Genomic DNA, 10,712 nt, shown 5'->3' with positions numbered 1-10,712 from the left:
TTGAGCTGGAAGTGAGGTCAGGGGTTGCGGAATTGAACTGGAATTGAGGTCAGGGGTTGGGGAATTGAACTGGAAGTGATGTCACGCGCTGGAGAACTGAGCTGGAACTGAGGTCAGGGGTTGGGGAATTGAACTGGAAGTGAGGTCAGGGGTTGGGGAATTGAGCTGGAAGTGATGTCAGGGGTTGGGGAATTGAACTGGAAGTGATACCAGGGGTTGGGGAATTGAACTGGAAGTGATGTCAGGGGTTGGGGAATTGAACTGGAAGTGATACCAGGGGTTGGGGAATTGAACTGGAAGTGAGGTCAGGGGTTGGAGAATTGAACTGGAAGTGATGTCAGGGGGTTGGAGAATTGAACTGGACGTGAGGTCAGGGGTTGGAGAATTGGACTGGAAGTGAGGTCAAGGGTTGGGGAATTGAACTGGAAGTGAAGTTAGGGGTTGGAGAATTGAACTGGAAGTGACGTGAAGGGTTGGGGAATTGAACTGGAAGTGATGTCACGCGCTGGAGAACTGAGCTGGAACTGAGGTCAGGGGTTGGGGAATTGAACTGGAAGTGAGGTCAGGGGTTGGGGAATTGAACTGTAAGTGAGGTCTGGGGTTGGAGAATTGAACTGGAAGTGATACCAGGGGTTGGGGAATTGAACTGGAAGTGAGGTCAGGGGATGGGGAATTGAACTGGAAGTGATGTCAGGGGGTTGGGGAATTGAACTGGAAGTGATACCAGGGGTTGGGGAATTGAACTGGAAGTGAGGTCAGGGGTTGGGGAATTGAACTGGAAGTGAGGTCAGGGGATGGGGAATTGAACTGGAAGTGATCAGATCAGGGGTTGGGGAACTGAACTGGAAGTGAAGTCAGGGGTTGGAGAATTGAACTGGAAGTGAGGTCAGGGGTTGGGGAATTGAACTGGAAGTGAGATCAGGGGTTGGGGAATTGAACTGGAAGTGAGGTCAGGGGTTGGGGAATTGAACTGGAAGTGAGGTCAGGGGTTGGGGAATTGAACTGGAAATGAAGTCAGGGGTTGGGGAATTGAACTGGAAGTGATGTCAGGGATTGGGGAATTGAACTGGAAGTGATGTCAGGGGTTGGGGAATTGAACTGGAGGTGAGATCAGGGGTTGGGGGAATTGAACTGGAAGTGAGGTCATGGGTTGGAGAATTGAACTGGAAGTGAGGTCAGGGGTTGGGAATTGAACTGGAAGTGATGTCAGGGATTGGGGAATTGAACTGAAAGTGAGGTCATGGGTCGGGGAATTGAACTGGAGGTGAGGTCATGGGTTGGGGGAATTGAACAGGAAGTGAGGTCAGGGGTTGGGGAATTAAACTGGAAGTGATGTCAGGGGTTGGGGAATTAAACTGGAAGTGAGGTCAGGGGTTGGGGAATTGAACGGGAAGTGATGTCAGGGGTTGGGGAATTGAACTGGAAGTGATGTCAGGGGTTTGGGAATTGAACTGGAAGTGATGTCAGGGGTTGGAGAATTGAACTGGAAGTGATGTCAGGGGTTGGAGAATTGAACTGGAAGTGAAGTTAGGGGTTGGGAAATTGTACTGGAAGTGATGTCTGGGAGTGGGGATTGAGTTCGGGTCGGGGAATTGAACTGGAAGTGAGGTCAGGGGTTGGGGAATTGAACTGGAAGTGATGTCAGGGGTTGGAGAATTGAACTGGAAGTGATGTCAGGGGTTTGGGAATTGAACTGGAAGTGATGTCAGGGGTTGGAGAATTGAACTGGAAGTGATGTCAGGGGTTGGAGAATTGAACTGGAAGTGAAGTTAGGGGTTGGGAAATTGTACTGGAAGTGATGTCTGGGAGTGAGGAATTGAGATGGAAGTGAGGCCAGGGGTTGGGGAATTGAACTGGAAGTAAAGTCATGGGTTGGGGGAATTGTACTGGAAGTGATGTCAGGGGTTGGGGAATAGTACTGGAAGTGAAGTCAGGGGTTGGAGAATTGTACTGGAAGTGAAGTTAGGGGTGGGGAATTGAATTGGAAATGAGGTCAGGGGTTGGGGGAATTGAACCGTCACGTTAGAATGTGAAGGTTTTTATTCACGAGGTAAGTGATTGAAAAAATCAAATGTGTTAGCTTCTAATAATGTATAAATACTAAAATGAACAATCAAATGATATGTAGATAGGTACAAGTAAAGAAAATAAACGAACAAACAAACAGATAGACAGACAGACAGACATAGACAAATAAACAAAGAGTTGTACCACACAGCATACAAGGCGAAGACTTTGATCTGATATGCTATTATTACAAAATGTATTCATATATATTTTATCCCAACATTTTAATTTCTGCAATTTAGGGTATTTTTTTTTCTACAACCTAATATTTGCATGGATGTTGGAAAAATATCGGTATACTTGTATTCCCATAATTGCGCCGTAATTCAGACAGGGGTGACCCTAAAACGAATGACAACCAGAATGACAGAAAACAAATAACAGCATTTACAGTATGTAAACAGTAGAATGACACCCCTTTCTACATTCAGTTAGTTGAATAACAGCCTCAGCACTGTAAAACAAGTGAAATGACAGCAATATCAATGCCCGGTATCAATGCTTTGAAACTGGAATGACAGCATTTGCAGTATGCATGTAAACAGTGGAATGACACCATTTTCTACATTCAGTTAGTTGAACGCCACCCTCTGCTCTGTTAAACAAGTGGAACGACAGCGCCACTCTATAGCAAAAGTGGAATGACATCAATATCAAAGCTTTGAAAATTGAAAGACGAAACTGTCATTCGTTTTCGGTCGTTCGGGTTGTCATCATTTGTTTTAGGGTCACCCTAATTAGAACAAAACGTAATACATACCGAATTGGTACGTAATGGACTCTACCGGAAGGGCAAGTCCAGTCTAGTTTTGATCTAGATTTCGTGGCTACATGTTGAAATTTGCCTTAGGTAGGATGTATACGATATCATTTCGAAAACCGAAAGGTCGTCACCCATGAAGCCTTTGTTCAAATGGCAAATTGAACACCTTGTGAGTATTGCATGAATGCTATCCGCAGTCTTGTTTGTCTTGAATTACCAACACTGCGCCGCTATTAAATAGTTCGGACGTTCTCTCATCTGCCAGCGGTAAGTAGTCTACCAGTTACAGACGATAAATAGAGGTGATTGTCAACTAGTTGAGAATGTTTGCAATGATTGATGTCAGGTAGTATATACAACATCATTCCCTGCGCTCGGTCGTCAAACATCAAACACTCAACCGACTCGACGGGTGAAAGGGCAAATCTGTACGTCCTTGAGTATTGCACGGTGCCTTTCACACCAGTCTTGTTGTACCTGCTGCATTTACCAGGATGCTTCGCTTCATGTCTCTACGCCCACGAAAGTAAACTCCATATTTTCCAACGATATGGATCACATAGTTGAAAACAGACATGCACGTTTCCATAGATACCATACATACAGACGACCTAGGTCAATAACACTACTCAGTAAGCCAGGCAGTAGGCTGCCTATATGCCGTCTGCCATTTTAAATTGAAAGGAACAGTTATTTATTGTGACCACCTCATCACTATTTTGACGTTTTTTTATTTTCCTTGCTTATCTCCCCTTATTCACCGCACCAGAATCGGCCCCATGTTCCTTTTACATACCATAACGCACCCTGGTATTTGCTGTGTTATGGGTCATTGTTTACGTCACACAGTGGGCACTGTACATAGAGACGGGTATTGTCGGTACAGGCTTTCAGACATTTATATGCAGTATGTTCCTCTCTGCTTTGGTAAATTGCCAAAAGACTACGTTTTACCAAAGCGATTGAATGACCTACCCCGACCTTTCTGAGACAACTCAAATATTTGCAGTCTCCGAAAATTTGTCCCAAACACCTTTCGTGTTTACCTACTCGTAAGAATAGGATAGAATATTGAATCAGTTCACAATATTACAAGAGGAATACAGTATGTATGTATGTATGTATGTATGTATGTATGTATGTATGTTATTGAGAATCATTGACATATTTTCACGCTTTATTGACATACTAAGGGTGACGCTTATTTTAATAGATAAGGAAAAGTGTATTCCATTCGGCCAAACTTTAATTCCCCCCTCCTATTCACACCCAATACCCCCATTTTTCGCGACCCCGTTCCCTCAGCAGTCCTCAGCAAATGATATTAGTTGCTTTAGATCTAAGAGCAGTACAATGTGATTCTACTGACACTTATAATGCATAAACAACAATAAAAGTTACCAATCAAGTCCTGTACGCCGACACTTCCACCTTAACAGTTCGGAGCGATACCACTACCGAGCTCTACACTGATAAGTAAAAGTAAATGCAATCAATGCATTTGATGTCGTTTAAAATCCAATTTTTTATTAAACATAGTGAATTCACGAGGTGTCCGTTTACTGAAATCTGTTTAACCCTTACCCAATGTTGGGGTTGTTCTGATTAGGAACTCCAAGCTGTGTTTATTTCTCAGAATGCCTTGACGCAGTGTAGAGCACAACTAAACTATAAGCCAAATGTCCCAATTTTCATAAGTTATATTTTAAAGAGGGTGCGCGATGTATTTACTCAGTAACTGGTGAACACGTCTTTTGTTTGGTCCTAAAAACACACAATGCAGCTAGGATAAGTTAGACTTATTTATGCTCCCCGATCACTTCCAATGACGATAGACTTACATACGTGACAAGTTCCAACTAATGTGACTGCTCAATTGACTGATACCATTTAAATAATAGTCACGGTTGTCATGGTTTTGTGATAAATTCTGGTACATGACACTAAACGACCGATTAAAGTTTTCAAATTAATAATAATTCATGCGAACAGTTGCCCCAACCTCAAGACTTCACAACGTGTGTTTATTTTTAAGAAGAGATTGCGAAGCATTCTGAACGCATCACGCCAGCTTCTATCATTATTATGACGAATTTCATTGCATTGTTTTTCAGGCCATGGATCGACGTGCACTGATCGTGGCCGAGGGTTGGGGTTCTCCTCTAGAAGGAACCATTTTAGCTGCACTTCACGTCCTTATTACACTCTTACGGATGGCAGGATTTAAATGTAACTGTACTACTCTAATCGAGAAAGGAAGCGAACTAAATGTTCCTAGTCAAAACCTCGAAAAACTGATTTCGCCAAAACCAAGAGGGAGGCTACGTCGCACAAAGCCAAGCTCAGACTGGCTTCTGTCATACGAATCGTATTTTCCAGATGTTGCAAAATTGGAAAATGTTACTGTGGTTGTCGGATTTGTTTTGTCTACATCAGAGGCAGCTTTATACATGAAAAATGACCTATTTCCATTGGCGGCATACTACCTGGTGTGTCCTTGGTCTATAGATGACGTCACTGCATCTGTCTTGAGGTGTGACGATGATGAATTTGAGGCTCGATGTGAATCCACAGAGGCCGAGGTAGCAAAGGCAGAAGTTATCTTTTCAATGGGACACCAGGCATACGATTATATCAGTTCAAGATTTGGTACAGATTCAAACTTCAAACATTACAGATTACTGTACACACCATACCAGCATTGCTTCAGCTGTACCCCACCTACATTAGGAGAGCATCAGAAATTCCAGATTATTTCATTTCTCGAGGAGCATGACATAGCGGCACTAACTAATCATTCTATCTTGGCCAATGCCCTAAACTGGGTTGTAAAATCTCGTCAAGGATTCGAACAAAATCAGTTAGTATGGAAAATCTTTGGTGTACCCAAAGGTGCAGACTGTGACATTCAAAAGCGTCTTCACCCACACCCGAGATTAAGAATCATAGCAAAACCCTTTTCACCCGACAGTATCGAAAAGGAATTTCGATGTTCTCACCTAGCGCTCATTCCACCATCTAACGACAACAACCCCAATTTTGCCCTCTTCGCCATGGCTATTGGTGTACCCGTCCTACTTTCATCGGAATCCCCTGCTCATGATCTTGTTAAACACTACCTATGCGACTTTGAGTTTGATATCGTGGTTGACATGTATGACTCTCCTGACGATGATAGCTCGCAGGGTCTTAAGCGTAAAATAATGCAAGCCTTCAGAGATCCGCATAAATCTCTATACAGAGCACAGGAGATTAGGAAGGTCCTCAAATGTCAAGTTTTTGAAGCTTTATGGGATTCTAATAAAAAGTGTCTTGGTATGATTAGACCAGACGAACACAAAGAAGCCACACCAGAAGATATCGAACCGGATTACAGAACAGAAGGAACTGGTATGTATCTAAGAGAAAGACGTGTCTGGTGAATTTGACTATAGGGAAACTTCCGTCTAACCCATGGGGTTGAGACCCTATCAACCGTTCACTTAATAATACATTACAATGTGTTAATGGACAAGTTCAAATATTGTGATATAACTAGCTAATTATTATACTGTATATTGACAGTGATGAACAAAGCACTCAGCTGGCTAAAGCACAGGGTACAAAAGTTAGTGATTTCTACTCACCACGTGCACATGATAACCATACAGAGGTACATTGTATTTAGCGGGGTGTAGCCAACACTGTACATGGTTTTGTACAATCCATATTTTCCACTCTGTGTATGGTATCATACTCATGATACCGTGCTAACTAATTTCCTATGAATCATAATATCTGAGAACAGAGTGCATCGTTCCAGTCATCCAACATTCTGATGAGGAATATCTTTCTCTGTCTTTTCAGATGGTACTACAGCTTCTAAGAATCACCATGGTAACGACCCTTCTGTCGTTCCTAATCCGGGTACTGGAAGGAAGGAAGGTAAGTAATAACAACTTGAAAAAGAGAGCCATCAACATTTACAAGTGGGAGAGGGACCTGGAGAATAGGGGGATTAATTAGATTTTACAAATTGATTCGGGTGGGTATGTGGGAGGGGGGGGGGACACGGAGGTGTAGGCACATTTAAGAAAATGAAATCATGTGTGGATCAGCGATGGGATAGAGTCATTACCATTGAGTGTCAGACTCTGGTGGCTACTTTTCATTTCTGATCGTCTTGTAGCCCATGTTTTGAAATAGTTGAATATCGGGAGGGTCCTGTTTTAGAAAAAGGAAACTGAGGGGAGCTAACATTTAGAAAATTGAAACTGAGAGGGTGTCAGTTTATGTGACAGACTGTACATGATTGCCCCACCCCCTTGTGAGTTCCCTTATTATTTTTCCGAAATCAAAGTAAACTAGAAAAAGAAATATAGTTCTCAAATACTCAGCATAAAAGGGACAGTAGTGGCATTTCCACATGTATCACTTGGTGGTCATAATTAAGGTTAAAGGAACAATGAAGTAGTTTTTAATTTAGATCTTTAACTTTAATTTATCATTAAATAACACATTATGACATTCGCTCACATTGAGTGTGTGCTACTGGCTTGTTTCTCTAAGTGCAATATTTATAAATTAATGCCGGGTGTTTAAAACTTCCGATAAGAGAAATTCCTGCTTTTTATGAATTACTAATGCTACATGTGATGATAGAACACAAATTAATATAACCCTTGTCTTCTTTCTTTCTTAGGTCAACTTTCTGTGAACATACGCATTAAAGAAGGTATACCTGAAGAGGGAAGATCGATGGAAGATGTCGAAAAATCTTTCTTCTTTTCGCCTGCTTTGAAAAAGGAAAACGACGAACTGAGACAGAAAATGGATGACATACATCCAGAAGTGGCAGTTGATGACGTCATTAACTCGAGTCTCAAGTACCTGATGCATTGTCGGAGTGTTTATGGTGTGGAACATCTGTGGGCCAAGTATGAAAATGGTCAACTCGATATAATGTTGGAATCAGTTTTTAAAGCAAACAAGCTACTGAAGGTCACAGGGGCTTTGTATCTGGTACTTGAAACTGTAATTGATGCAGAGGAATATGAGATGTGTAAAGAAGAACTAGCCAAACGTAAGCATTTTGTTCCAATTGTTAGTGTAACAGTTGCACTGGTTCAAAATTAGAAATACTATCTGGTTTCACTGATTTAACCAATTTACGTTAAGACCAGATGATTCACTATGAAAATGCTGCATCGTGATACAAAGAAAATCAATGAATGAGTCCTTACAGAAGATCATATGGTAAATTTTAGTTAGAGAATTCCCGGGGTTAAAGAAATCAGTCACATTTAAAAAAAAATATATCTAATATTTGTGAGACGATCTCAGTGGCCATGCAATTAACTATAGTTTCATCAACTTTGTCTAGATGCATTCTCGTAATTAATAAAAATGTTGAGTGTTTGAACAATGAGTACAGTACACTAGTTTAGAAATTAAGACCCAAATTCCTACAAGCATGTCATTTACAACACTTCACATACTAATATAAGTTCATTTCTTTGTATATTCCTCAGTAGATAACACAACAAAGGAATCTGAGGAGCTAGGCACCCCTTTGCTTTCTGGTACAGAACAGGCGGAAACTGGTCTTGATGATAGTATTCCTGAAGAAGTTAGGTCTATACAGACTCAAGAAATTGACAACTTGAGGGACAAAGTTCACCAACTTACTATAACAGTTTCCGATTTGAACTCACGAAATAAGGCAAAGGATGTAGAAATAGAGCTTTACAAGGACGCTGTCAAACGTGGACAAACAGATAAAGATCAAAGTGAAATGATACTATGGAAGAGAATTAGTAAGCTGAAACAAGAAGTACAACAACTCGAGATTCTTGAGAAGACGGCAAAAGAAGACAAGGAGGAAGTTGAAAAAGAATGTAAAAGGTTGAGAGATGAGGTTGGGCAACTACAAAATGAAGTGTCACTCCTTGAAGTCAAAGCGCAGATAAAACAGAGGGAAATAGATTCTCTCCGCGATCAACTGGCACATTTACAACACAGCAAAGAAAAGGAAATGCGAGGTACAAAAACAATAATCCTAATTATTCTATGTTGTTGGTTAATCACATTTATACGAAGCTTGCGCTTTGACCTTGTCAGGTGTTACATTCTCATGGTCAACTATTGTCATACCAATTCTTTGACCTGATACATTGGAGAAAACAACAGCTGTATAGAAATGATGCCGAAATCAGCATGATAACCGCTTTGAAACTCGATTAGTATATAACATTTGAACCAAACCTTTCAAGACTGTTGTTGGCCGTTTTTGCAAAACATAGGTGATGATGAACTTGCCATTTTATTCTCAATCCAATGAGATTTTCGACGCCTAACTCCGGGTTCCTCCCTATGAATTTCTATGATTGAGTAATAATGCTAATAATTTGTAAATTTCTTTTACCATAGATGTACCAAAGAAGGGTGGTGTATACACCATGGGCAACAAGGGATCCCAGCCTGGTCAATATAACAATCCCCATGGATTGGCATTGAATAGTCATGGAGAGGTAGTAGTCGCTGACAGAGATAATTACCGGGTCCAAATAATAAATTGGTCTAATAAATGCAGGAAAGTGATCAAATTCACCAATTTTCCACATCCATTTAGACCATATGATGTAGCGGTAACTGCAGATGATAAGTATGTATTTTCAGACCATGGTAATTTTCAGATTATCGTTTCTGATGAAGATGGGAATCTGATTAATACGTTTGGGAAAGATGAAAGGCTCGTACCTAGTGGCGTTACTTTGGATTTGGATGGGCATGTGTTAGCGACCGATATTGCAGGCCAATGTGTAAGGAAGTATACAATTGAAGGCAAGTATCTCGGCGCCTTTGGCACAAGGGGAGACAATCCTGGTCAGTTCGATTATCCATTCTCCGTTCTTGTTAACTCAAAGAACCAAGTGGTGGTATCCGACCTAAACAATCACCGTGTCCAAGTTTTCGATGGCGAGACCGACAAGTTTCTCTACCAGATTGGTTCACATGGTTCTGGTGAGGGTCAACTGAAGCTAGCATATGGTGCCACCACAGATAAAGACGATAATGTCTTTGTCTGCGATGGTGGCAACAAACGAATACTGAAATTCAGTTCGGAAGGCACCTATGTGTTGTCAATTACTCAACGAGTGAGGTCACCGACATATATCTTGTGTACTAAAGATGAACCTCAAAGACTAGTAGTCTCCGACTGTTACACACACAGAATCGTAGTATTTTACATTTAAGCTACGTGAACACCTGAAAATAGCACGAACCAAACAGTAAAGACCTTTTCACGCGAGGGTTTAAGATTATTGCCTTAGTATTTTATATTCGTATGCTTGTGAAATCGGTCGTTAAACATTTTGAAAACAAATGAAATATAGAAGAAAATCCCAGGATCTTAGTTGGCCTTAGTAGTCAGAATATACTTATCTATGCATGAAATGATTAGACATGGCCTCTTCATATCATATATAATGGTCTTTATTTCAAGTAATTCTAGGCCATCGACATGTATTAGATGTCATGCATGTATAACCAGGCTTAGATATGTAATTTATTCTTTTTAGCAATTTTGATTGGGGCACTTTCCTTCAAATCTTTGTAATCGAGGATTTTCTATTTGAACTTATAGCAAAAAGTATAACGTTTTTTCCTTTGCAACATATTACATGTTCTTAACTTTATTGACCATACTTTAATAAATACCACAAAGTGTCTACAGTATGCATGAAATAGCTTTATTGTGAAATGTAACCCTGAAGATTAAGGTCCAGTTCAAAGGCCAAGGTCTTAAAAAAAAGCTTGTACCTGATTATATGGGATAGGCACCTGAATGGAATCTCTATGGCTAATAGTTTTTAGTTATACTGTAAATTATGATTTGTTA

Source organism: Glandiceps talaboti, chromosome 1, assembly GCF_964340395.1.
Source record: "Glandiceps talaboti chromosome 1, keGlaTala1.1, whole genome shotgun sequence".
Lineage (NCBI taxonomy): Eukaryota > Metazoa > Hemichordata > Enteropneusta > Spengelidae > Glandiceps > Glandiceps talaboti.
The sequence above is the reverse complement of the archived record's forward strand: the minus strand, read 5'-3'. Positions refer to the sequence as shown.